Source organism: Columba livia, chromosome Z (genome assembly GCF_036013475.1).
Source record: "Columba livia isolate bColLiv1 breed racing homer chromosome Z, bColLiv1.pat.W.v2, whole genome shotgun sequence".
Classification (NCBI taxonomy): domain Eukaryota; kingdom Metazoa; phylum Chordata; class Aves; order Columbiformes; family Columbidae; genus Columba; species Columba livia.
The window spans coordinates 29,058,761-29,084,704 of NC_088642.1; the positions used below are offsets into that span (position 1 = coordinate 29,058,761).

At 39.0% G+C, this 25,944-nt stretch overlaps 1 protein-coding gene across 1 annotated transcript in view; it reads right to left on the bottom strand.

Annotated features, from left to right (window-relative positions):
- The window catches only part of PDE4D (phosphodiesterase 4D), a 600,515-nt gene extending 575,061 nt beyond the window's left edge, over nucleotides 1-25,454 (bottom strand). Inside the window, exon 1 of the mRNA XM_065045251.1 lies at nucleotides 25,306-25,454. The gene's annotated coding sequence lies outside the window, so the exon portion shown is untranslated. The remainder of the gene's footprint in view (nucleotides 1-25,305) is intronic.
- Between the last annotated feature and the right edge of the window lie 490 nt (nucleotides 25,455-25,944).

Genomic DNA, 25,944 nt, shown 5'->3' on the forward strand with positions numbered 1-25,944 from the left:
CTGTACACCACAAGGAGTTACAAATCCCTCTATGTTAACTTGTTCTGTGCTCCTCATGACATGGGCCATGCCAGCAGCTTTGAAAAGAGTTAGCTGCATGTGCTCACAGGGCTGTGCTAATACAGCAAAATCCACCTGACACTTCCCCACAGAGGCATGCTAATGTGCTGCAGTGTCTCAGAGGCTCTGGAAGTATGGTCAGCTTGTGTCCTGCTGGCCCAGAGCACATAGACCACATGATCACGCTTTGGAGAACTGCAGCTTGCTTTCCATGTCTATTACATGCCTGCTTTCATCATGAAAAGGGGAGGCAACTGCCCTTCTTGCCTCTTCTGAAGTAGGACATCAGCTGATGTGTTTCCCCAGAAAAGAAATAAACAGTAAAAACCATCCCTTAGAAGAGAGGACTACAGGTCAGAACGACACTGAAAACTGAAGTGTGGGAATATAGCAATGGGAATGCTGCACTCCCAGAGTTGCACAGTGAGGGGGAAGGAGGAAGCTGAACAGCTGCTCTTCTCTAGGATATGTATTTATATAATTTGTCAAACTTTGCAGCTCCTTAGTACCCAATAGACACTGTGGGGGTGGATGGAAGCATGTCATGACCATCTTCATGAGTCTCATAACCTTCCAGAGGGATGAATAATGATATTCTGAGAAAGGGGCTGCAGTTCTGCTTGAACTCTGCTTAACAGAGAAAGAAATAATCAGCTCATGCAGAGGGGTCGAACAACAGACACCCAGGCAAAATTTATCCAGGACCTGTTTTAACACCATGGAACAAAAGCCTTGGAATCTGACTGTAACAAAACCAAACTGCCATTCTGCATTGAGAAGGACAGCAAAAAAACCTTTTCTTCAGCCCCTTTGGAAAGCCAAATTCAGTGCCTGCAGCTTGCACTGCAGGAGTCTGCATTATGGCCATTCCGGGACAAGGGAACACCAGACTTAAAAGCCAGAAACCCCCCAAAACCACACCCACATTGAAGAAGAAGGAAATTTTATTATTGCATTCCCACATATATACATGGGTCATGCCACTTTGTATAATCTGTTCAATTTAAAACAGAAACCTGTTCTTGCCCACCAACATGGGATAGGGTTATATCAATATCAAAGATGTTCACAATTATATTTTTAAGTGTGACTACTAAACATTAGCTTCTGAAAAGATACTGTTTATAGCAAAAATGAGTTTATATGAGTTCTTAAATGGACAATGTGAGAGATCATAGCTAAAAATGACGTTTCTATGCATGTGTGCACACATATATATTGTCAGAGTTTGTGCTTTTTTTAAAATGAGCTAACACGTTTCCCTTTACAAATCTTGCTCCAACTGAGCAACTTTCTTAGGGCATTTCCTTTTATGTACAGCTTCTAAATAAAGCACTCTCCCATCCTGCATTTCCTTTGTGTCTTACCAGATAATTACAAATGCCATGTACAGTCTGCAATGGAATTTCCAGACAAAAAGTAAAAAAATCCTTAACCATGCCATATTTTAAGTTATAAAGATCAAAACTACTCTTAGAAGAGGTAGTAAAAACAAATAAAATATTTATAACATTAGTCTGACCAAGCATCTGAAATCTTTTCCTGGCCCATATTTCAGCGAATAAAAGACACTACTGACACAATGACAACATGAGAAAACTTGCTAGTATCTAAGATCAGAAATGCTGATTTCTACTTTTCTATGTTTCTATGCTGCACCAAATTGCATTTGCTGTTATTTCTTTATCATGTAAAACAGTTGTGCTCCTATGAGCATCAAGTTTGTTTCACAGATTTTTATCTACCACTGTATTTCAAACCAGTCATCTCCTTTACTCCACCTTAAACTTTGTGTGTTGTCACACTATTAAATGTCTCACCTAGAAAAGGGAACTTTTTGGCTGCGCTACCAGTTGCATGCCCAGCTGTACCTGGAAGCAAAGGAAAGAACTACACTCATAGTATGGAATAAGGGAGAGAAACCAGTCTGAACTCTGATGCCATATGATGTGCTTGCTTGTTTTCCTGAATACTGGCCTCAGATGTCAATACAAAGATAAAAAGGGGCTCAAATACTGTTTTGCTAGACAACCTCAAGAAGCCTAATATATACAATCAGTTATTATTATATAAATCAGAGTTATTTTCTTAACTCAGGCAAATAACTTAACCATGATGTAAATCAAGCTGCCTTGTTAACTTAGGGCTAATAAAATATGTATATGGACAGGACACTTAAAGAAGACTGGTTGCTTGCAGGGCACAAGGCAATCTTCAGTGAAAGAAAGGCTATAAGTGAACAGTCTTATTTTTGTTGATTATGTCATAAATATAGATCTCCTCCATTCAGAAATATTTCATTTTTCTTTAACTATTTTTTCCCTGTTATTTTTCTTCTTAATAGTGTTTTCATTTTTAATTTTCTACTGACAATGTAAGATTATGCTTTGGTGCCTGGAAGATACATTCTATCAATTTGTGAGATTGGTCATACTTAGTTATAAACAGCCTGAACATATTCCCTGAAAAAAAGAGCAATTTTAAATTACTGTGAGCCAAGGCATTAAAATAAGCATAACTTTGCCAGCCACGTGTTAGAAATTATTTTGTTGTTGATATTTGTCCTCCATTTTAATATATGGCTAATACATGTGAAGGATACCACATGAAAATAAATTAATATTTTTCAATTTTTTTTCTGCAGATTGCCAAGTTCGCTTGAACTGTTCTTATGCATGTCAGTTATAATAAAAAGTCAGTGAGCAATGCCAACTAAGCCAGACACATTTGAAGAAGCACTATTAATAAATTTCAGGGGTTTTCCTGTAAAGGGTACATAACAAAAACCTTGAAATGTCAGGAAGATAAACATCTTAATTTAAGTGTACCTTTCCTATCTAGCTTCTTGCATGTCTTTTTCCCAAAAAAGATAGCCATTATGGCTGTTACAACAAAAAACATTTAAAATTTAGGAAGGCACCTAAATGTGTAAATAGGCAACTAACAGGTTTGCCAAAGGAAACAGGAACATAAATTTCCTACATAGTTTTAATCTTCAGCTACCTTAAAGCGTCCCAAAGATAGCTTAGAATTTCCATATGTGGGTGCCCGTGTTTAGACACTTGAAGTGATCCTTCAGTACTTAGCTAAAGCCAAGTTTATAAAACTTCCCCAGCTGAGAAAATAAATCAACATGAAACCTTAGTGAACACAAACCCTTTTCCCTAAGAAGCCTTATATACCAGGCTCTCGTGTTTAACCCTACATAGCACCATTTTGGCAGGCATCCCCACTCATAACAAAATTTCACAAAGTGTAGCTAACCTAAGAAATTCAATGTCAGAGAACACAGACTGTACACAGTAACTCACAAGTTCCCACTGCTCAAAGCTCTTCATCCACATTTTTGATCAACAAAATCCACAGCTATGTTTTAGTGCAAACGTCATCCTTTCTTTAAAAGTGTTGAAACTGGCAACTGAATTGACTCCATTAGCTGGTGAGTCATCTTCAATTTCTAGCTTGCAATTAGTTTGAGACTATTTTTGGTTTTGCTCTCTGTTTCCTCTTATTTTCTCACACTGAATTCGTCAAAATAAGAAGGGAAAAAAAAAAGGCAAACAAAGAAAAGCTTTTTTACATCAGGGGTATGTTTAAGGGAGTTATTTCCTCTCAGCTTCATCATACCATATCTCTAGGTACGATACTTAAAGTCTGAACTGCATTTGCAAGATCCTTTCTGCATTCTGCAAAGTCATACTCAGTTGCTTGCTTCTTGCTTCCTGACTGTATTTGCAAGTTTTCCCTGTATCATTATCTTCTGCTTACAGGCTAAGCACCCCTAGATTTCTTAATGCTATATCTTTCATCCTTACAAATGCTCTCATCCAGTTTGAATGCGTTGTATTGGATATTCTCTACTATTAGATTCACCCTGTTACTTACAAAGTTTATTTAGCCCGTGACTGACACGCTTGTGGATCTCTCTGCAGCTATACCTTGAAGTTCTTTAGCTATTTGCCATGATTACTTGTACACAATCTTTAGAGACAATATCAGAAGAAGCTCCCATGCACACACCTATAGCATGTTTATAACATACATACAACATACAGTGCTGCTGTGTATGCTCACAGTAATCCCGTTCTCTTCTGAGAAATAGACCATTGTCTCTTTTCTGGATCTATCGCCATTTTAGTTGCATTTACAGAATCCCGAAAACCACATTCAGTTCTCAATCAACAGGAGAATCATCTCTTTATAGTAACATTTCTATCATGCACTCTCAGTTACCCTTTATCCCTGAAATACAGTATTTCCAAACACTATCTAGCACACAGCCATCACAAAAAGACTGTTCTTCATTTTAAGAAGCTGACCTCACCACAAAATATGTTTATTTCATTTTCCATTAGCATTAATTCTTCACCCATTGGTAACACACCATACACTTTGTCTGAATTTCACCCCATTTATACTGTGGTATTACGTGAGAACTGCCAGGTTCCAGTGTGAAATTGGGAAATTTCCAAGGGTGGACTGCAGACACATTATATCAAAAAAATGAGATAGGGGTACAATAACATCAAAACATAAGTCTAAATACCTAAGCAGTCCATGTAAAATAGAAGAGATTTAGCATAACACTATCAAGTAAATTCTTTGAGTGCTGTTTCTCCTCAGTACATTTTAAATAGAAGGCAGTAGTGGAAAAAAATAATTAGTCCTGAGAACACTTGAGTGACTTCGGTAGCTTCTTTATATTAAGTGAAGAAATTATGCATAAATGAAGAAACATGTGGAATTCCCAGAGTATCACAGTCCTCAGCAAACCCCTATGCATTAGCAGATGACCCCACTCAAGCCTGTTCAATGCATTGATCAGGACCTGCAAGACATTGAGCCCTCTGCCTGTCAGGCAGCAAAACCTGTGTCTGGCAATTTCAGTGACAAACTCTCAAATGAGGTACCCACAACTCCCAGTAAGACCTGAGTTTAATTCACTGAAATGGTGTAATTTTTTCTTATAAATAGTCCCACTTTTGTTGCGATGATTAGCACCCAGCAACCTCACAAACCAGAACAAACAAATTTCACCCAACCCAAGGTCTCCTGTATTTTTCAGAAACATCCCCCTAATAGATAAAGTCAAATATGCTTCTCTCTATCTCTGACACGTATCTTTTACCCAAAGCATCAACCTCAGTTAGTGAGAGGGGATCTTAGCTGGACCCTGGAGAAAAAGGGAAAACTCTGCCTGACTTACTTTATTGAAGCAGACAAGAATAAAGTGGAGACAGGGGAGGAAACAAAAAACACATCAAAAAAGACATCAACATTGTTACCTGTAGACAAAAATCTTTCAGATACATTCATACACATTTAGAAAATGTAATGCTGAGAATTGATTCACAAGGACAACCTGCATATAAAATTTTAGTTTCTGACCTGAAGGAATCTGCCACCCAAAGGAAAACGCTCCTATAATTCTCAGTTCTACTAAATCCTCATTTCATTTCTACAGGTGCTTTTGCTGCTAAACAAATACCAACTGAGATAGTTTCACACTTCAAGAGGACTCACAGGAAGCAGTAAGAGTTCCACTGGAGTAAAACACTACATAGCTCTTTATTGCATCCCACAAGTTGTGACCCTTTAAAGAAATTAATAAAAATAGTTTGAGGCCTATCTCTGGCACAGGCCAAAGAAGAATACTTTCCTGAATATTTGATGGTGAGGACTGTAAAGTGTGAGGAAAGAAGAGGAATAACTAATTATTCCAACTATAATCACAGCCTGAAACATCAGTGCTTGTGTAATAATGTTACCCTAGTCACTCCATTCATAAAATTTACTTCATTATTCCACTTCATACCTATTAAAGAATCTTATTAGGCAATGAGATCAAATTTTGATTTCCCTTATTTTTCCAGTTATGTGAGGCTTGACAAAAACCTCAAATGTCTTTAAACAAGGGTTTAGAAACCTTTGTCAAATATATTCACAAAAAATGCTAGGAAATAACAGAAAGTGCCCAGCAGAGAACCAGTAACATGATGAATGACTGGAGCATCCCACATAGGAGGAAAAGCTGAGAGAGGTGAGACTGTTCGTCCTAGAAAGAAGGCTCTTCCCGGTGTTACCCAGTGACAAGAGATAATGGGTATACACTGAGATAAAAGTGACTCCCTCTGAACATGAAGAAACACTTTTTTTTACTGTGAGGGTGACTGAACACTGTATCAGGTTACCCAGGGAGGTCATACAATCTCCTTCCTTGAACATACTCTGGATGTGGTTCTAGGCAACCTGCTTTAGAAGGCACTGCCTCAGAGGGTGGTTGAACAAGATGACCTCCAGAGGTTCTTGCCAACCTCAGCCATTCTGTGAGCTCTGAGGCTTTCCCAACAGAGACCATGGGTGAGTCTTTCTCTCATGACAGCCCTCAGAGGAGCTGAGGTGGCTTCGAAACAGAGCAGCTTTGCAACAAAGGCCAGCAGCAGCCAGGGGCAGCAGGCAGGACCGTGGGAGGCAGCACTATGTAGCACATGCCACATCTGCCTGGGCGAGGTGAACAGCACAGCTCATGTCAGCACCTGTTGCCACAGCTTCTGCTTTGTCTCCATGAGAGCTGCCTGCCTGCTCTCTGGTAGCCTTTCTACCACATCCTGCACATGGTGAGGGCAGAAAACGACTCCTGGGAGAACGTGATCAGCTTGTGTACCCACTGGCAGAGGACCACAGCTAGGGAGTGTGTGTGCAGCAGATCGCTCTAGCAGTGTTACCACCTCTGTTGGGCACCCACCAACACTGGCCCTGCAATCAGTAGAAGGACTGTGCAGGGAGGATCACAGTGGCATGGGACAACATAGTTCTGGAGCCCTTCAACACCTCTGCCCTGCAGGCTGCAGGGGAGCACCCAGCTGCACCACTTGTCCTCCACATCAGCATGTTGAAGCTGCAGACTCTGCACATGAAGTGGTCAGAAGGCAGGCTCCAGTAAACATCTGGATGCCTCCAGGCACCAGTGCAGCCTGTCCAAGCCCTCTGATCGGCAACTGGGCTGCCGGAGACCTGCTGGTCCAGGTGCCATGGCAGCCATGTTCCTGCTGGGTCCTCCAGAGTGACCTGCTCTACCTCACCCTGCTTGAGAAAGGGAGAGACAAGAGAAAATCTCTGGGGAACCCTTCCAACATACTCCATTCTGGGATTGTAATTTTAAAATAAAATGATTTCTAAGTTGACAAATCAGGTGTTAACAGTGGTCAGAAATACTTTATTTCAAAAAACAGGCATTTGATCAAGCTGTTTCTAAGAGATAATACATTTCCAACAACCCAATATCTCTCTCAACCTTAGGCTTCAGCTGAAATGGGGCACTGGTCCCTACGATGATTTTACCAAGATGAACAGAAGCATTCTTATCTGTTCTCGTCAATGGCACCACACTGATCCTCTGAGACAGGCTGACAGGCAGACAAGTGGTATTACTGAGCACACTGCTTCTTCGCCCATCCAGTGGAACCCATCCTATTCCTTCAACATGGGGCCTTCTCCGAGACAGCCCAAGAGGAGCATCATACATGTCCACAAGCCCCTGAACAGCATTGCAATGCTGGGACACTCCCAAATGTTCTTGTCCCATGCCCTGTGAAGACTCCTGCACCCCTGTGGGCAGTGACCCCCCTGCAATTTGCAAGGCCCCTGGGCAGCATTTCTTCATCTGAGCCCTCTTAGCTCTTCAGAAAAGGCCCTGGGGGTCCTGGGGACACCCACACATCTGAGCATGGGCCAGCAACCTGCCCTTGCTTTAAAGGGAGCTCATGGACTGGAGCATCCACTACAGGAGAAGGGCAGGCTGAGAGATCTGGGACTGTCCAGCCCGGAGACGAAATAATGCGGAGGGGATCTCATCAAATTGTACAAATACATGACAGGATGGTGTAGAGAGGACATAGCCAGACTCTTTCCAGTGACAGGACAAGAGGCAATGGGCACAAACTGAAACACAGGTGGTTCCTCCTGAACAGCAGGAAACACTTCATTAATCTGAGGGTGACTCTGCTCAGCACAGGTGGCCCAGAGAGGTTGTGAAGGCTGTTCTGCTGAGGGGAACATCAGCCATCTAAGCATGAAAGCATTGTCAATTATTATCATGACAGTACTTCAGTGAGCCTTCTGAGACACTTTGGCAGTGAGAGAAGTGGTCTCACATAAGAGAAAAAGTTCCTTCAAAACATTCTGGCAAAACACAACTGGGGCACAGACAGTGCCAAGTGTTTATGGATTAACTCAAAGGCATGGGAGGAAGCTATCTGATGATATGAGGCATTCCTGCAGGACATTGATACATGCCCAACAATTGAGTTATTTTCATGAAAAAGACAATTGGAAAGATCATGGTGCTTCGTAAAGTCCTTCATTTGATTTTCTACTTTACTTTTAATGCAATCACATAAAGAATATTTTAATATATTTACATTACCTGCTATTATACAAAAGATTTATTTCACACATTCCTACCTTTAGATGCCCATTCTTTTGCACAGTCAAATATCTAGACAAAGGATGCATTGAGATTAATCTGAAAGTTAGAAATGCCAACATCTGTGCAATGCATGAACATTCAATAAAGAAAGAAGGCCGCAAGCAAAGAACAAACTAGGGTTAGCATTACTCGCACTCCACCATAGGTAAATAGCCAAGTATTTACCACTGCATTCTTCTCGATATGGCAATGTGTATTTTTACTATAGAAACACATAGGAAGCTCTGCAGGGTTTTTATCTTTTTTGTCAACGAACAGCAAGTCTGCTACTTCTACAGGTGCATGCCTTAATGAAAAAAACCTTTAATCTACAAAGTGTTTGGGGATAAACTTGGATATATATTCTTTTTCTTTCCTGTTTTCCCCAGTTTTTTCTGGCCCAAGTCAAGGCCCCCTGTTATTTATTGTAAATCATGTTTGTTTTGTAGACATGACGCTGTTTTCAGGACAATGTGTTTGTGATAGCTGGGTGAGCCTCAAGGCACTTCTGTTTTTTGCAAATTTACTTTTAAAACAATTTTCAGACTTCCCTCTTTCCATAGCCTGAGAGCCTTTTGTGTTTCTTATGTTTAAGAAGGAAATGTGTTTTAGTGGAAAATCACATGGAAAAATGTTTTTCACCAAAGAAAGTCTATCCTGGGTAAACAGGCTATGATAGACACTTGCATATGTTGATGACTTCAATGGAAAAAATGTTTTGATAATAGAAATATAGCAAAAGCAACTAAATAAAGTATACAGACGCATTATGGGAGCTACCTGACTGGACATGGTCCTGGACAACCTGCTGTAGGTGAACCTGCTTTAGGCTAAATGATCTTCAGAGTTGCCATCCAGCCTCAACTACTATGTGGTTCTCTGTATTCTAATTAAAATTAAACAGAAGATTGCTAGGTACAGATTATGATAATTTTTTTTTCCAATTTTAAGATGCACATACAACTACATAGTGTCATAGCATCAGTCAGTCATTCAACAAAACAAATATTGTCTTAAGCAGCTGAAAGACCTTTATGCACTTTAAAGTACATCTTTCAGCAGTGCTGATATACATTTCAAGAGGAAGATTCATTCCTGACTCTTCTTTCAAAAGGAGAGGCTGAATCTAGGGAACTGTCTTTGTAAATCTCACTTCATTTTACCAAACTATCTATACAGTTTTCTTTCACCATCCACTTGGCATTGAAGCAGGGAATAGAAAGTATTATCCTGGATTTTTTTAGTGTTTTTTTTTTTTTTAACAAAACTAATTCAAGTATCAAACTAATGATACCTAAAGTAACGTTTGCATAATTTATATAAAAATCTTTTACATAAGATTTGCAAAACTGCCTTAAAAATTTGCTTTGAGAAATTAAAGCCATAAGCCTCAATTTAAAACTTCCATTTCCTCTGAAAAGCTTGTGCAAAGCTTTTAAAAATTATTTTTAATTTACATCTGAGTTGGTAGAACAATGTTTTTATTTGAGCTTGTCTAGCAAATTTAAAAACAATGTTTAGATTTAAAATAATAGGAATTTGCTCTCTAAAATGACTTTCTGTTAAAGGTGAAAAATTCCCTGCTGTACAGAATCTGCCCTGTACATATCAGCAACATAATTCCCAGGAAATGGAGTTAAAGCCAGATGAATACAGAGCAGAGGCAAATGCTAAGCCTCATTTGGAAAGAATCCTTTAGAAATTCAGGGTCCAGATGGTCAGCTGCATCTCAATCCAGGCTAATGCTGGTATGCAAATATGCTTTCTCAGACAACAACAAACAAATGCCTGTTCTGGTTGAGGGGTGACTGTGTAAACCAGCTCCCAGATACAGGAGGAAGCAAGTCAGCAATTACCACCACAACAGCCATGGTTCATGGCAGTGAAGCTGGTCGCCACCTAGCCTAGCCCTACCGTGTCTTCGAACAGCACCAGGTTTTCTCCGTCCCCGCTACTCTTCAAAGACATCAATGTTTCTTTTGACAGTCTTATGAAGAAAACCACACGAGGCTCATGGGATAGAGACTGCTAACCACCCTTCAGCTATACCTCTTTGATAAAATTCCTTTACACTTCTTCTCTTATGAACATATTTTCAGTTGGTGACAAATTTTGCCAAACTCCATTTGTTTCTTATGAAACAGATGTTTACTTCAAACTGAATATTTGGGACATGGATTAGCCACGGAGTTCAGTGAATCTGGAGAAGGCAATGAAAGCAAAATTTTGATACATAAAGCACACCTGAAATGTGCTTTCAGCTATCTCTGTAAATATTCCTTTATAATAAAACCTCTGAGAGGAAGAAAAAAAAAACACATACAAAAAAACACTAATCTGACACATTCACTACAGGAACCAAGTTCTGTAGCTGAGTTTTCAGAAGACTTGGATCAACTGATTATGTTCTTTCCTGTCTCAACTCCTGTAGGCACCACACCTATGTTATGCTGGAGTACACAGAGACTGAAAAGGATAAAGTCAACATGTCTACAGGGTAAAGTCATACTGAACTGACATCCCAAATACAGAGCAAGCACAGGTTTCCTTAACCGCCACAACTCTCCTCACTGTTATAAGACTGATGTTGGTTTTACACAAGGCTCATACTGAGGCATAAGCAACAATGGAAATGCGTCAGGGAGTGAAAGTGTCTGGACAGAAAAGGGAAAGACTGAGGCAGAGAGGACAACAGGTTGGCAAAAACAGAGGAAAGTAAGTAGGAAAAGGAGTCAACACGGCCAGTTTTCTAGGAGAGGGGAAAAGCTACCATAGGTTGGCACAAAAAAATATATATATAGGATAGGCTGCCAAAGGTGATGACTGGACAGGTGTATAGGGAGAAAAGAGATATGTGGAGACACAGAGACAGCTATAACCACCAGATTATAACCATGGAATCTCAGAATGGTTTGGATTGGATGGGAGCTTGAAGAGCATCTAGTTCTAACCCCCTCTAACATGGGCAGGGACACCTCCCACTAGACCAGGTTGCTCAAAGACCCATCCAACATGGCCTTGGACACTTCCAGGGATGGACCATCCACAACACTGTTCCAGTGCCTCACCACCATGATAGTGAAGAATTTCTTCCTTATATCCAACCTAAACCTGCCCTCTTTTAGTTTAAAGCCATTGACACTAGTACTATCATTACAGGTCTTGTAAAAAGTCTTTCTTTTCAGAAACCTTTATACACATATATCCAGTCAGTGAGTCAGCTTCATCAGGGCCCAGCTCAAATGCCTCTATGCACACACACATAGCATGGAGAATAAACAAGAGGAATTAGAGAGCTGCACACACCTGCAGAGCTATGATCTTATTGGAATCATGCAGGGATGGGTCCTACGGCTGGACTGTTGGAATGGGAGGATACAGGGTCTACAGGAAGGACAGACAGGGGGCACAAGGAGGAGAGGGTGTCACCCTCTGTGTCAACGACCAGCTGGAGTGCACAGAGCTCTCCTTGGGCATAGATGAGGAACTGACTGAGAAGTTATGGATCAGCATTAAAGGGAGGGCAGGGACAGGTGACTTTATAGTGGGGGTTCTGCTACAGGAAGACCAAGTGGACGAGGCCTTCTATAGACAGATAGGAGCAGCTTCATATTCACAAGCCCTGGTTCTAGTGCAGGACTTTAACCACCCCGATATTTGTTGGAAGGACAACACAACAGAGCATAAGCAACCCTGAAGGTTCCTGAATGCATTGATGATAACTTCCTTCTCCAAGTGATAAACGAACCAATGAGGAGAGGTGTTGTGCTGGACCTTGTTCTCACCAACAAGGAGGGACTGGTGAGGAATGTGAACCTCAAGTACGGCCTTGGCTGCAGTGACCATGGAATGGTGGAGTTCAAAATCCTTAGGGCAGCAAGGAAGGCACGCAGCGGAATCACTACCCTGGACTTTAGAAGAGTAGATGTTGGCCTCTTCACGGATCTGCTTGGTTTAGCACCATGGGATAAAGCCCTGGAGGGAAGAGGGGCCCAAGGAAGCTTGTTAATATTCTAGGGTCACCTCTTCCAAACTCAGGAGCAATGCATTCCAACAAAGAGGAAGTCAGATAAAAATTCCAAGAGTCCTGCATAGATGAACAAGGAGCTCCTAGACAAACTCAAACACAAGAAGGAAGCCTACAGAGGATGGAAGCAAGGGCGGGTAGCCTGGGAAGAATATAGACAAATTGTCTAAGAAGCCAGGCATCAGGGGAAAGCTAAATCTCTCATAGAATTAAATCTGGCCATGGACATAAAGAGCAACAAGAAAAGCTTCTATAGTACATTGGTGGTAAAAGGAAGAGTAGGGAAAATGTAGGCCATATCTGGAAGGAAACAAGAGACCTGGTTACTAGAGATATGGAGAAGGCTGAGGCACTCAAGGACTTTTTAGCCACAGTCTTCACCAGCAAGTGCTCTAGTCACACTGCCCAAGTCACAGAAGGCAAAGGCAGGGACTGGGAGACATGAAGAACAGTGGGAGAAGACCAGTTTCAAGACCATCTAACAAAACTGAAGGTGCACAAGTCTGTGGGACCTGATGAGATGCACCCGTGAGACCTGAGGGAACTGACAGATGAAGCTGCTAAGCCTCTATCCATCATATGGATTGAGAGGTGGGCCTGTGCAAACTTAATGAAGCTCAGGCAACACCAAGTGCAAGGTCCTGCACATGGCTTGGGGCAATCTCAAGCGCAAATACCGGCTGGGCAGAGAGTGAATTGAGAGCAGCTTTGAGGAGAAGGACTTGGAGGTGTTGATGAGAAGCTCGACATGAGCTGGCAATGTGCACTCACAGCCAGAAAGCCAATCATAGCCTGGTCTGCATCAAGAGGATTATGGACAGCGGGTCAAGGGAGGTGTTTCTCCCCCTCTGCTCCGCTCTCATGACACCCAATGTACTGCGTTCAACTCTGGGGGCTCCCCACAAAAGAAGGACATGGACATTTTGTGTTGGAGTGAGTCCAAAGGAGGGCTGGAACATGATCAGAGGATTGGAACATCCCTCCTATGAAGACAGGCTGAGAGAGTTGAGGTTGTCCAGCCTGGAGAAGAGAAGGCTCCGGAGAGAGCTTATAGCAGATTTCCAGTACCTAAAGGGGATTTACAAGAAAGCTGAAGAGGGACATTTTAGCAGAGCCTGTTGCATTAGGACGCAGAGTAATGGCTTTAAACTGAAAGAGGGTAGATTTAGATTACGTATAAGGAAGAAAATCTTCACCGTGAGGGTGACGAGGCAACGGAACTGGTTGCCCAGAGAAGTTGTGGATGTCCCATCCCTGGAAGTGTTCAAGGCCAGGGTGGATGAAGCTTGGAACAGCTTGACCATGGCAGGAGTGTTGGAACTAGATGCTCTTTAAGGTCCCTTCCAACTCAAACTGTTCTATGGTTCTATGATATTGAAAGGCTGCCCAGAGCCTTCTTTTCATCAGGCTGAACAATAATCCCCCAGAAAACCTAGAAACAAACTCAGAATTCCAGTGTCCCTAAAGGGGACTGTCCTAAGGCAGCAAATGCAGCTAAAACTGCTTCCCACTTCAATTCCCTTTCTCTTGCTGAACTACCTTCACAAGAGAAGCTGGCAGTAATCCTAAAGTTTTGCTACAGTTACAAGTTTTCTGTGACCTGCATTTTGATTTCAAAGTTTCAAATAAAAATCAGTGTGGACCAGCTACACAACATATCGCAATCCAAGTCTGGTTTATATTTCTGCTTTCTTCAAATCTAGTGCCATATGAACTCTTGCCATGGAACTGGCTTTGTTTAATTCTAGGGCTTTCAGAATTATTAAATTAAAATGTAATTTTGTGAATGGATAAATACTATAAACGCTTTTAGCACTATGCTGCTTTTAAAATAGTCTATTTGCAATTTGATGATTTGTATGTTCTTATATAAGCTATTTCACTGACTTTTATTAATAAAAGTGTAATTGAATTCCAAAGTTACTGTTTGACAGCTGATCACTGACAAATCTGAATAATGGGAAAATGAGTTTAAGTAGCAAGTAGGGGAAAAAAGAGGAATAATAATAAAACCAATACATTACTATAAATTGTCATTCTATTTTAATTACATGACTTACCTCTCAATTCAACTGTTCTTTAATTCAGTCATTAGTGAATATCTGATCATGATGGAGTATGGCACACTTTAAAATATTGTGTGTGTGTGTCAGCAAGACTTTACACACAAAGTGGTACCTGTAAATTTCAATTGTTTGATAGTAGCTTCAAGTTCAGATTTATTTCACGTAGTGATATATCAGGGGTGGGGAATGAGAGTCTTCGTGTGAGTGTATTTGTATTTTCACAGCCTGCCCGTTCATGGATCCATTCTCTCAAGCAACATCATTGTGTTATTTCAGATTTCCTAAAGAATCATCAATCCAGATTTTGGAATTTTGATTTTATGAGCTTATCAACCAATTGCCCAAAGCAGCATGATAATTTTTTTTTTCCCCCACAGGAGACAGCAACTTTATCCAGACTAAGGTACACACGTAGTATTGGATAGTCAGACATATGATGGCGTAAAACAAATCAATAAAAAAATAAACAAATACAAAGCGCTTAAAAAAACCCCTGCACACTAAGCTGCCCATGGATTATTCTTATGATGAACAGCAAAAACTACAGGCTTTCATATAAAAATAGTGCAAGCTACAAAAGTGAGGAAAAGTTGCATTTTCTGAACTTTCCACTGTAGGTCTCCAAAGAGTAATACTGGCCAAAGAAAGCAAGGAACTATATTACTGCCCACTTTCAAGGAGGTAATTCCACTGAAATCCATTAGTTTACCTTCTTGTATACTTTAACATATTTTGTGATTTTTGTTTTGTTCCATCTTGCTATACTGTTAATATAAACACCGCTATGAGCCCTGATACAGTTTCCTATGTCAAAGTCTCGATTCAGTATTTTTAACTCAATTTTTTCTTCAGTCTTTTGACACAAAACTCCTGGAACATTTGTGAGCAATTGAAGCAGGAAAGGGAGCTGGTCTGGAGTCGCACCCATGGGGTTACTTGAGTCGGTTGCAGACTGTGCCAAAACCATCACAGCACCCACATATAAATCCCTGCACAAAGGACACAGTGGGTGCCCCTAGCAGCATACATCCCACCAGAGGTAAAGCACAGGCAGTCCCTGCACTGGGGAGAGGGATTCGTCTTACCTGTAGGGTTTTCTTCAGGGAGCTGCCCTTCATTAGGCAACTTGAGGGCTGTTGGAGAGGGCCTGCCCTCTTAAGCAAGCAAAGAGCTGACGAGGAAGCCAGTCAGCCCATGTAGGAAGCAGGCTGAGAAGTTACCCAGACAAAAGACAAAGCGGTCGCACAATGAGTAAACACAGCAGAGAGATCTGTACTCCTGAAAGCCAAACAAAACATGGCTGGGGTGCAAGCTTGCACCCTGGGCCACTGATCCCCCAAAGGAACGGCAAACATGTTTCTTGGCATGGCACCAGCTGTGCCACCTAGCACAGGGGGACAACACGTGCTAGCTGGCACGGCCTTGAAGGGTAAAACATTGCAGGAGCCATTCCCAGTAGGAAAACCAGACAAGGTTTCACTGAGTTCTTCCCCCACACTTCACTGTGCCAAGCTGGCATTTCACCCTTAAATGCACCCATCCTGCCAGACTCCAGAGCATACTGGACGTATCACATTTCATACTATGAAAATTTCACCTGCAGGAAACTTTCTGCAAGAAAGCATAATTTCAACATCATTTTAGATGCTTTCCATCAGGGAGGCGGGTGTTGCGGGTGGAGAGATAAATAACTAAAGCCTGGACTGGTTTAGGGCCACGAGGCCCAGAGTTGCATAACATGGGTGAGTCCGTAGCCTCAAGTTCATAGTGAACTTCATCCCTGCCTTATTAAGGATTCCAACACTGCAGCCTTGCAAACAGCTACCAGTTAAAGAAAAAAAAAAAAAATCACGACATCACAAACTTTGCTTGCCTTCACAAAAGTACAGTTAAAACTTTTATTGGTCAACTTGCAGCAAATCGTAATCAGGAAAGATGATGAAAGAGCAGATTCCATGGAGAATAAGTGCAGAAGAAAATAAGTGTATCTTTTCCAGAACAGACTATCTTAACACTAATACAACACACATGGTAAATTGCTTAATATCTCTAAAAGTGGAAATTGCACTGAGCCATGAAAACCTTCTGAGGATGAAAAGCATCCTCAATGTAGAGACGAATTTTTAAGGCAGTGCTCTATATAGTTTAAACAGATCAAGAGTATCTACAACCAGGGATTATATGAAAACCTTAGAATCTTTGCCAGGACTGGGAAGTATTTATAATGATTTTATCACACATTAGTAACAGACTTTGAAGGGGATATTTTGCACTTAAGCTGCAACAAGACTTACTAAGAGATAGAATTAAGAGTCAATAGCTGAAGCTAGAGGAAATAATACCCAAAAGTAAGTAATTTTGCTTTCATTAAAACAGCACATAAGTGTAGCATTTCAGAAAGAAGCTAGTGTAATACCTCCAGAAAAATCAAGTCTTCAAGCCATAAAGCATCACCTTTAAATTTCTCAGTCCGACACATTGCAAAAGTAGACATTTCCTGGCTTTTCAACTAATGTCTTCTGAAAGGGTTATTTCATACCTTTTTCCATATTCTTTTCCCACCCTACCAATTACCACAACAAAGATTGTTAGATGCCCTACAGAAATCTGCTTTTATTTTCCCTTCTACTAGTGCTTTATTTTCCAATTGCACTACAAACCTGGCCATAAAAGGCCGTATAGCCCCCATTACACTGATTTAGCTCTTTTCTAAGGCTAATTTTTTTGTGAATTTTAAATGTTATCTTTCATTATTTCTCTTGCATGGAAAAATTACTTGAAGACTGCCATTCGATCAATCCATATTGCACTTTTTGGGGAACACCAGCATTACGACTGTCTCTTCCCATGGGGTTATCCTATAGATCAGTATTCCCACAGGTAGGCGTGTGACAAGGCAATTCAATCTGACTGAATAAAGGGCCTTAGTGTTATTTCTGTGAAAAGGCTTCAGGAAATGGCTGTAATGACTGGGGTTTATCTTCTCAAACTTTGCTTTGTCATCAGGAGTACCTGGCTTTATCCAAAATAAACTTGAACAGATCATTCAGAGCAGCAGATGTTTTTCAAACAGAGATTTATGTTTAAATAATAAAAAAAAACCCTCATTATGTTAGTTTGCAGGGAATTAGGTAGATGTTCCTATACCTTTTAGACCTAATTAAAGGCACAGCGTATTGATAACTGATCTTTTAAGGTCTCAGCTAATTGTTTCATTTACTGTATACACACATGTTGTGCTACGTCTATTATATGGAAATCTATTATTAAAAAGATGAGTGGTTAACAACTTCCCTTGTCTTCATAATTAAATATCTTGATAAGAAACATACGTGTGGTGATAAGAGAGGCAAACAACAATTTTTATATCCATCAAGTCCAAGGGCAGCACACTGCTAGAAATTTCATATACCAAAAGGCTGAAGCAAGGCCAGTCTTCTTAATGGTCAAAGACAGGTGGATGTACAAACACTTTAGTGCCAGACACCACATTGCACTGCAAATGCCTGGGACACCATGGATCTTACCATCTGTTTAAATGGATGAGCCACAGATGTTCAAACCTCCGTTATGAGCTGAGTCCAGAAACTGCATACAGCATTCAGATTCTGAAAAGTGTGAATACTAAAAATCCAGCCCTTGATTTAATTTTTAAGTGTGGTTTCAAGTATAACTTGCATATTATAGCTTTCTCTGTGTAACTGGTGGCTTGTACACATAAATATCTACTCACCAGAGTAATTTAATGTTCATACATGTATTATTGAAAGTAAAGAAAGTAGAAAACACATTCTCATACAAATATCTCTTCTTTTCTATATCACTTTACTCATGAGGCAAGAAAGAAGAGGCAGAAAGATAGAAATCAGTGCAGACTCCTTGGCTGTAAAGTAACAAAACTACAACCTTCACATCGACGCCCAGATCTCAAAGAGCCTAGGGAGGATGAGATGCCTAGATAACGAAATAAAGAATAGGCTGACTACATTTCAACTTAACTGCTAAATGTTGATTAAAAAAAATCAAAATGTTTTTATACAAATTGAATGAAATCTTATATTTAATATTTAAAAACAGCAAACAAACTCAGCATCACCAAAAGTCAACTTTAATTGTGCATGTGAATTTTTTACATGTACAACCACACACTAACTCTGTTTTGGAGGAATATCATCATAAATATCACATGCAAAATACCATTTCCTTTAATGCTGTAAAAATAACTACATTAAGAAGCTCTAGTAAGGGCCTACGTATTCAAAATTCTAAGACAGAAAAAGCAAAATCCTTTTTTTTTTTTTTTAGTTGCATTTGCAAAAGGTTGGAGCACAATGTTCAGCTATCACTGAAAATTGATTGAGTCACACCTTGAAATTTGGCATAGCAAAATATCGTGTATTGCTTTCCCCTGCTGTGTCAGACATTCATGTATTGTGACCACCTGTAATTTTTTTTAACAGTAACCAGAAATATTAAGATATAGGAGAGCTGTTTGAGATAACTGCAACCATGGACAAACATAGATTTGATTAACCATGTTTCATGGCATGCACATCTCTCAAGTTCTCAAAGTTCTGGTTTTCCGGTGAAACTGAGTATAAAACAGCTTTCAAGCTTTGCCAGCTCAATTTACACATCAGAGTTCCTTTAGTCTATCTAGATCCTTTTCTGTCTCAGGCCATAAAGCCACCTTCCAGTTCAGTTCCTAATTTGCCCTCAGGCCCCCATGAAAATTCAAAAAAGTTTTGGTCTGCATTGGTTTGGCAGAACTGGAGAGATAAATGAGATAATACTTAAGATATGATCTATCAAGAAAGGTAACAACCTATCCATAGGCTGTAATACAGATTCCAGGATATAGCAAGTTTGAGCTTTGCTAGCTATTGGTATCACTGTGACAGGTAAAACTTATTGGCAAATTATTTAATGCAAAAGACACCACCATTTCTTATCCAGAGAACAGCAAGTTCCAGCAAACTCCTGAAGGAACAGCATATTCTCTGTACATGAGCCAGGAGCTATGCTACTTAGGGAGAATATTTGTGTTACTGCCTGAAAATTTAGATACATCTGCATTCTACTTTGGGTAAACAAGCCTTTCATTCAAGGAAAGCAAGCTGGAACACAGAAACAGAGTATTACCTTTTCAGATGCACAGAACTCAAATCCTGATACACACACACACACACATACACACACACACACACACACAAAAAAAAAAAAAAAAAAAAAAAAAGAGCAATCCTCCCTGGATCCTGAGGATGCAAATACATGCAAACAACCAGTATCATTCATTCTTGCTTATGACCTTTTCCACCTATACATAAATTTGAATGATAACCTGCTGTCAACACCCACACATACATCTTTTATCAGTAGAGTCATTACACAACCATTTCAGAAAGCAACTGCAAAGACAAGAGTATCCAAGCAAGCCAAAAGCTGCTTCTTTAATAATATGACTTGGAGGGTTTTTATCTTCTCCTCTGGGCCAAACTGTGTCACACACTTTGTTTAAAAGTCTAAACCAACATTTTCAAGATACTTTGAAGATATTAATCTGAACAGCTAATTTCAGCTTCAGCGTTCCCACTTAGTCCCTTTGGTTTCCTCCTATCTCCAAATACGATTTGAGCTCACTGTTTTTCCTTCTAGATTTCCTTCTGTCCTCTATCTGTCCCACACACTCTACACTTTTCAATCCACTGAGTGATCTACCAGAACACACAAACATCACGGATGTGTGATTATACTGTTTTGAGAGGAGATATGATTGTACTGATGGGATGACATGGTTTTTGCTTTTTCCCAAGACTGTTGTAACTCTTAATGATCAACCAGAAAGAAAGCAAAACTCCTCTCATTCAAAAAGTAAAAAAATATCTTAACCTAGTTATTTGTTTTTCAAACTTTGGAATAATCTTTACATAGTGCATATTTCATTCAGAAATCTAAATTGAGCATGGTAAATGATAGAAGAAAAAGCCTAGTGTACCTTAGGCTAAGAGAAAGTATTTTTTCTTTTTCTTGTGAACTCTAAATTTCTGGTTATAAGTTCTACATTTTTTGTATGAAAGTTTATAACATAAAACTGTGACAACACAGACACAGCAGTACATTCTTCTGTGAGGCCAAAGCGTCACAGATCTGTAAAACTGAAGGATGTAAAAATATTTATTTCCAAGATACTCAGTGCAACACTCAAAGTCACTTAAGGTTATAATTCGAATAATGTCACAGAGCAACAGCAACAGAAGGCCCTGTCAGATCCTCTAGTAGTTTTGACCTGTCCTTAATTCCCAAGGCTGCCATGAATTATTTTAATAGCAGAAGCAACGGCATGGGCTAACTGCCCAACTAAGCAATTCTTGTGCCTTTCCAGGGTTTTGCAGGACCGCTCCTGTCTGTTGCCTACGTGAAGAACCCACTACTTGTGCAGGCTTAAGATGTATCCAGCAGCCAAGGGGCACTTCTATTTGTGGGTGTCCCTCCATTTTTTTGGTTTGTGTTTTGGGATGGAGGTTTCTTCACACAACTAACATCTGGTTCACAGTGACAGAAATGGAAGAAATACTTCTACTGGCTGCAAATGACCTACCATTAATTGCTTGTTAGGAGACTGTAACACAGGTAAAAAACAGGACACACCTGCAGCCGGTACTCTGATGCTGTACTGAGCACACATTGTTTCAATATTTGTAAGCAAAATGTTTACAAAAATACTTTACAAAACATATTGGAGTTTTAATATAAACTATGTTGTTGACCTGAACCCATACCAAAAATTCACTGGCAAAGCGTTGGACCTTTAAATTTAAAGAGAAGTTTAGTTCTTTTTGTAAGTTCTTCCAAATTATGTAAAGCATTTCTTCTTATCAATCTTACATTTAAACAAACAAACACATGAATTTTGTCTGCTTCTGTCAAACACCAATATATATAACTCAGCCAGTAAGACTCAAAGTAGGCACTATATACAAGGTATAACTTGGGCTGTCTTTCCTGCAAAGTTATGCTTCTTTTCATTTAAAGAGAAAAGCCTTTGGTGTGTTTTAAACAAGGATGCAAATCTGAGACTCGCTACTAAACAACTGGGAAAACTTTTTCAAAGAAAAAGCTATCTTGACTTCCTAAAGTAAGTTATTTAACATAATATGAAACAATAAGTTTCATTCGTGTGGCATCATAGTCAAGGAGACACTGAACTATGAATTAGGGAGCATCTATACAAGAAGCAGTAAAACATGCAGTGCAAGCTAATTCTGCCCCAATTAGCATTGACACAGTGTATCAATACTGCTTCTGGGATCAAACAGGTGTCCTAATGTGGACCTTCACTGCCCCAGCTCTTTGCTATGGGTATCTCTAATAAAACATCATACTGCAGATGTGTTCCACATTTTGATTCCTTCTTTGGCAGCCGACCTGCTCTGACTTGCCCAAGGTTATGTTTAAATTGTGCATATTTCCATCCTGTGCCTATCATCATGTTTAGTTTATAATCTCATAAGGGCAGGGACTGCCTTTTACTGCTTGTTTGAACTGCATCTACCACAATAGGACTTTGATCCAGCCTGTAGGCACTGCTTGCATTATGTTAGATTTCAAATGCCACCTATAGAATTTTCTGTCAATACAGTTTCAGTTCCTGGAAACATGGTATTAACAGTATTGAAACAGTGCGTGTACTCAGCTACAGTAATGGACTGATTTTTCCACATTACACCCCTTAAGACCACAGCAAACATAGTGCCCTAAGAAAATCACTTAAACTTGCTTTTTCTTTTTTTTTTTTTTCCATAGTCTCTTTTCTTTTGAGCACAGGAAAAACAGAGTTGTAACATACAGAGATAAAAACCTGACTAGATTAAAAAAATTATTGCAGCAGAGATAACTTTCATTCAAATGTGACATGCCAAGTCACATGGCAGTTCAGGCTACAATACTCCATTCTCCAAGTTTAATGTCTTACCAAGTTATTTCCTTGTGCTTCACATACGTCAGAGAAACCATGCCAAAACCAGACCTTCACATCCTAGAGAACTACTTCGGATTTCTTATTTCAGAGATATCACAGAAACAAATAGTTTATACTGTAATTCACTTCCTCACTTAATGCCTATTATCTCAGTCAAATTAATTTTGCTGTGGTTTAGGTTTTATATTACATATGTAATAGTGTACCTATTTACAACACCTGACTACTAAGGTAAAGCTGGAAAAAGTTCTCTCAAATATTACCTGTGTGAGCAAAACACTTTTTTGTTTAATTTCATAAAGTCATTTAGAGGAATGAAACAGCTTACTTTGCTGATCCACACCTAACAATAATACTTTAGACAGTATCACCATAGTATTGAATTTCATTTTGTGATGATCACTGTAATCATGCATGATTCTATGCCTTTCAACATAACATATACAAGCAGCAATATTGCATTCACCATAGGGCACAGTATGCAGAGCTCACCATTGGAAGTAATGCACATGCACACTCTTCACAAAAAGAAATTCCGTAGGCATAAAGCCACTAATACAAAAGAAGCTGGTTTACTGCAATGTTTACTATAAATTCAATAGCTTTTTTTAAATTATTATTTTAGAACTTGAATATGGGTTTCACCACTGCATAAAATAAGAATTTTACAATAAAAGGTAAACATATTTCTGAAATTATATTCCTATTTTCTATTACAGGTTCCAAAAATATTTTCTTTGCTAGAGAATAAAGATTTACACAGAAGTTTTTCAAGGACATCTTATATCCCCAGAAGCTATAATGTTCATTTGAAATAGCAAGTCATCTATCTGAAGAATATTTACTATTTTAAAATCATTTACTCACACAAATGCATCTGAAAAACTATGGCTTCAAGAAGAAAAGCTAATAAAAAACAGCTAACAGAAAGTATGTTCTTCTTGGTATAACCCAAGCTATTTACACAAAAATGCTAGCTTTATTATACCACACAATGAAATTATTTTTCCAGTACAAAAACAAGCACTGCGGAAAGTCCTTCACACAAAGTAATGCATTTATAGCAATGAATATGACCTTGTAGCATTCAATAGAAAGGTGTAGAGCACTAGCCTAGTAACTTTCTAATTTCTGATTTCAATCTGCTGCTCTATTGTTTTAAACCTCAGTTCCACAGAAGTAACACCCAACAATCTCAGGAAACCAACAAGGGAGTCACTGTGATAACTTCATCTGATTAAACCGCAAATCCTGAATAGTGTTTCCCACTGGTTTCTAATTCACTGGGAGCAGATTTTGTTTTTAGACGTGTGAACTCTAACATGCTGACATTTTGCTTGGTTAAAAAAAAAAAAAAAAATCTACAAATTAAGGACAGCACCATAGCACCATTAAAAGAAAGGAAGAAAAGGAAGAGAGGAGAAGAGAAAGAAGAGAGAGAGAGGAGAGAGAGGAGGAGAGAGGAGAGGAAAGAAAAAAGAAAAAAGAAAAAGAAAAAAGAAAAAGAAAAAGAAAAAGAAAAAGAAAAAGAAAAAGAAAAAGAAAAAGAAAAAGAAAAAGAAAAAGAAAAAGAAAAAGAAAAAGAAAAAGAAAAAGAAAAAGAAAAAGAAAAAGAAAAAGAAAAAGAAAAAGAGAAAAGCAAAGCAAAGCAAAGCAAAGGAAAGCAAAGAAAAGAAAAAAGAAAAGAAAAGAAAAGAAAAGAAAAGAAAAGAAAAGAAAAGAAAAGAAAAGAAAAGAAAAGAAAAGAAAAGAAAAGAAAAGAAAAGAAGAGAAAAGAAGAGAAAAGAAGAGAAAAGAAGAGAAAAGAAGAGAAAAGAAGAGAAAAGAAAAGAAAAGAAAAGAAAAGAAAAGAAAAGAAAAGAAAAGAAAAGAAAAGAAAAGAAAAGAAAAGAAAAGAAAAGAAAAGAAAAGAAAAGAAAAGAAAAGAAAAGAAAAGAAGAAAAGAAAAGAAGAAAAGAAAAGAAAAAAGAAAAGAAAGAAAAGAAAAGAAAAGAAAAGAAAAGAAAAGAAAAGAAAAGAAAAGAAAAGAAAAGAAAAGAAAAGAAAAGAAAAGAAAAGAAAAGAAAAGAAAAGAAAAGAAAAGAAAAGAAAAGAAAAGAAAAGAAAAGAAAAGAAAAAAAAGAAAAGAAAAGAAAAGAAAAGAAAAGAAAAGAAAAGAAAAGAAAAGAAAAGAAAGTAGAAAAAGAGGTGGGGAAGAGGGTGCTTTTTAAGCCTCGAAGTTGTTTAAAATACTAGATGTTAACAATGTCCTGCTTTTTACTGTTATGTCATTATTTAGAGAAGATGCAGGAGGAGACTGTAAAAGAAGTGGGGGGTTCTTTATTATGTTGCAAACTGGGAACTGTGTGCATTTCTTTAATAGTGCTGCCAAAATTGCTACCCTGCAATACCCAAATTATATGAAAAAGTAAGACATACTACACATGAGATGTAAGGCAACAACACTATATTTTCTTATAAAAGCACAAAAAATACAAGGATCAAACACAGCCTATTTCAGTAATGAATGAACCGCAAATACACTGACCACATGCAACATCATGAAGCTATTTTAACCATAGCAAGGCAAGAGCTACAAAGTTAACTGTAACTGGCCTCACACAGCACAGAATCTCAAATGTTATCTGCCAGTGAACTACTTCCTAAACACAAGTATTCTCGTTTAAGTTATGCAATTAACAGAGTTGAAAAAGTCAAAATTACTCACAGAGTCCTGAAGATGCAATAGCAAACTACCTAAGACAGGAAATTCCAGTGCAATATTACAAAACAAGTAAGAAGAAACATGCATAAAGCCAGGAACTGACAGGCCTCTGGATTCCTGCAACTGTGGGAATCATGCTCGTGCATGCTGGGCTATAATTTATGAAACGGAGCCCAGGAAACAACCAATCACTTAGCTCCTCCTAACAAGTCCAACTGGCTATGAAAAGCTGGAAGTGCTGCACAGAACAATGAAGAGGAGCTATCCCACATATTAATCTGCTTATCTGGGATTGCTTTCTGTTTAGAGAGAGGGCAGCCTATAACAGGGAGAGAGAAAAAAAAAAATAAAAGCAAAAGAAAAATCACAGATTTGCTGTTGAAACAACAGAACAAATTTTGGTCAACAGGCAAATCTTCCATTGTAGTCAGGTGGCTAGTACTATAGTCAAAAATTTTTAACATCAGCTAAAACATTTCAGAAGAGTGTCATCCTCCTTAGTAGTGGGGTTTTTTTCACATTATTTACAGAAAGCTATGCAAACTGGATTTATATTTCATGTGCAACTGTTTCAGTGTTCTTCTGCTCTTAATTTAAATATGATATTACTGCTTAATGTGAAACATCCTTCCATAAAATTTG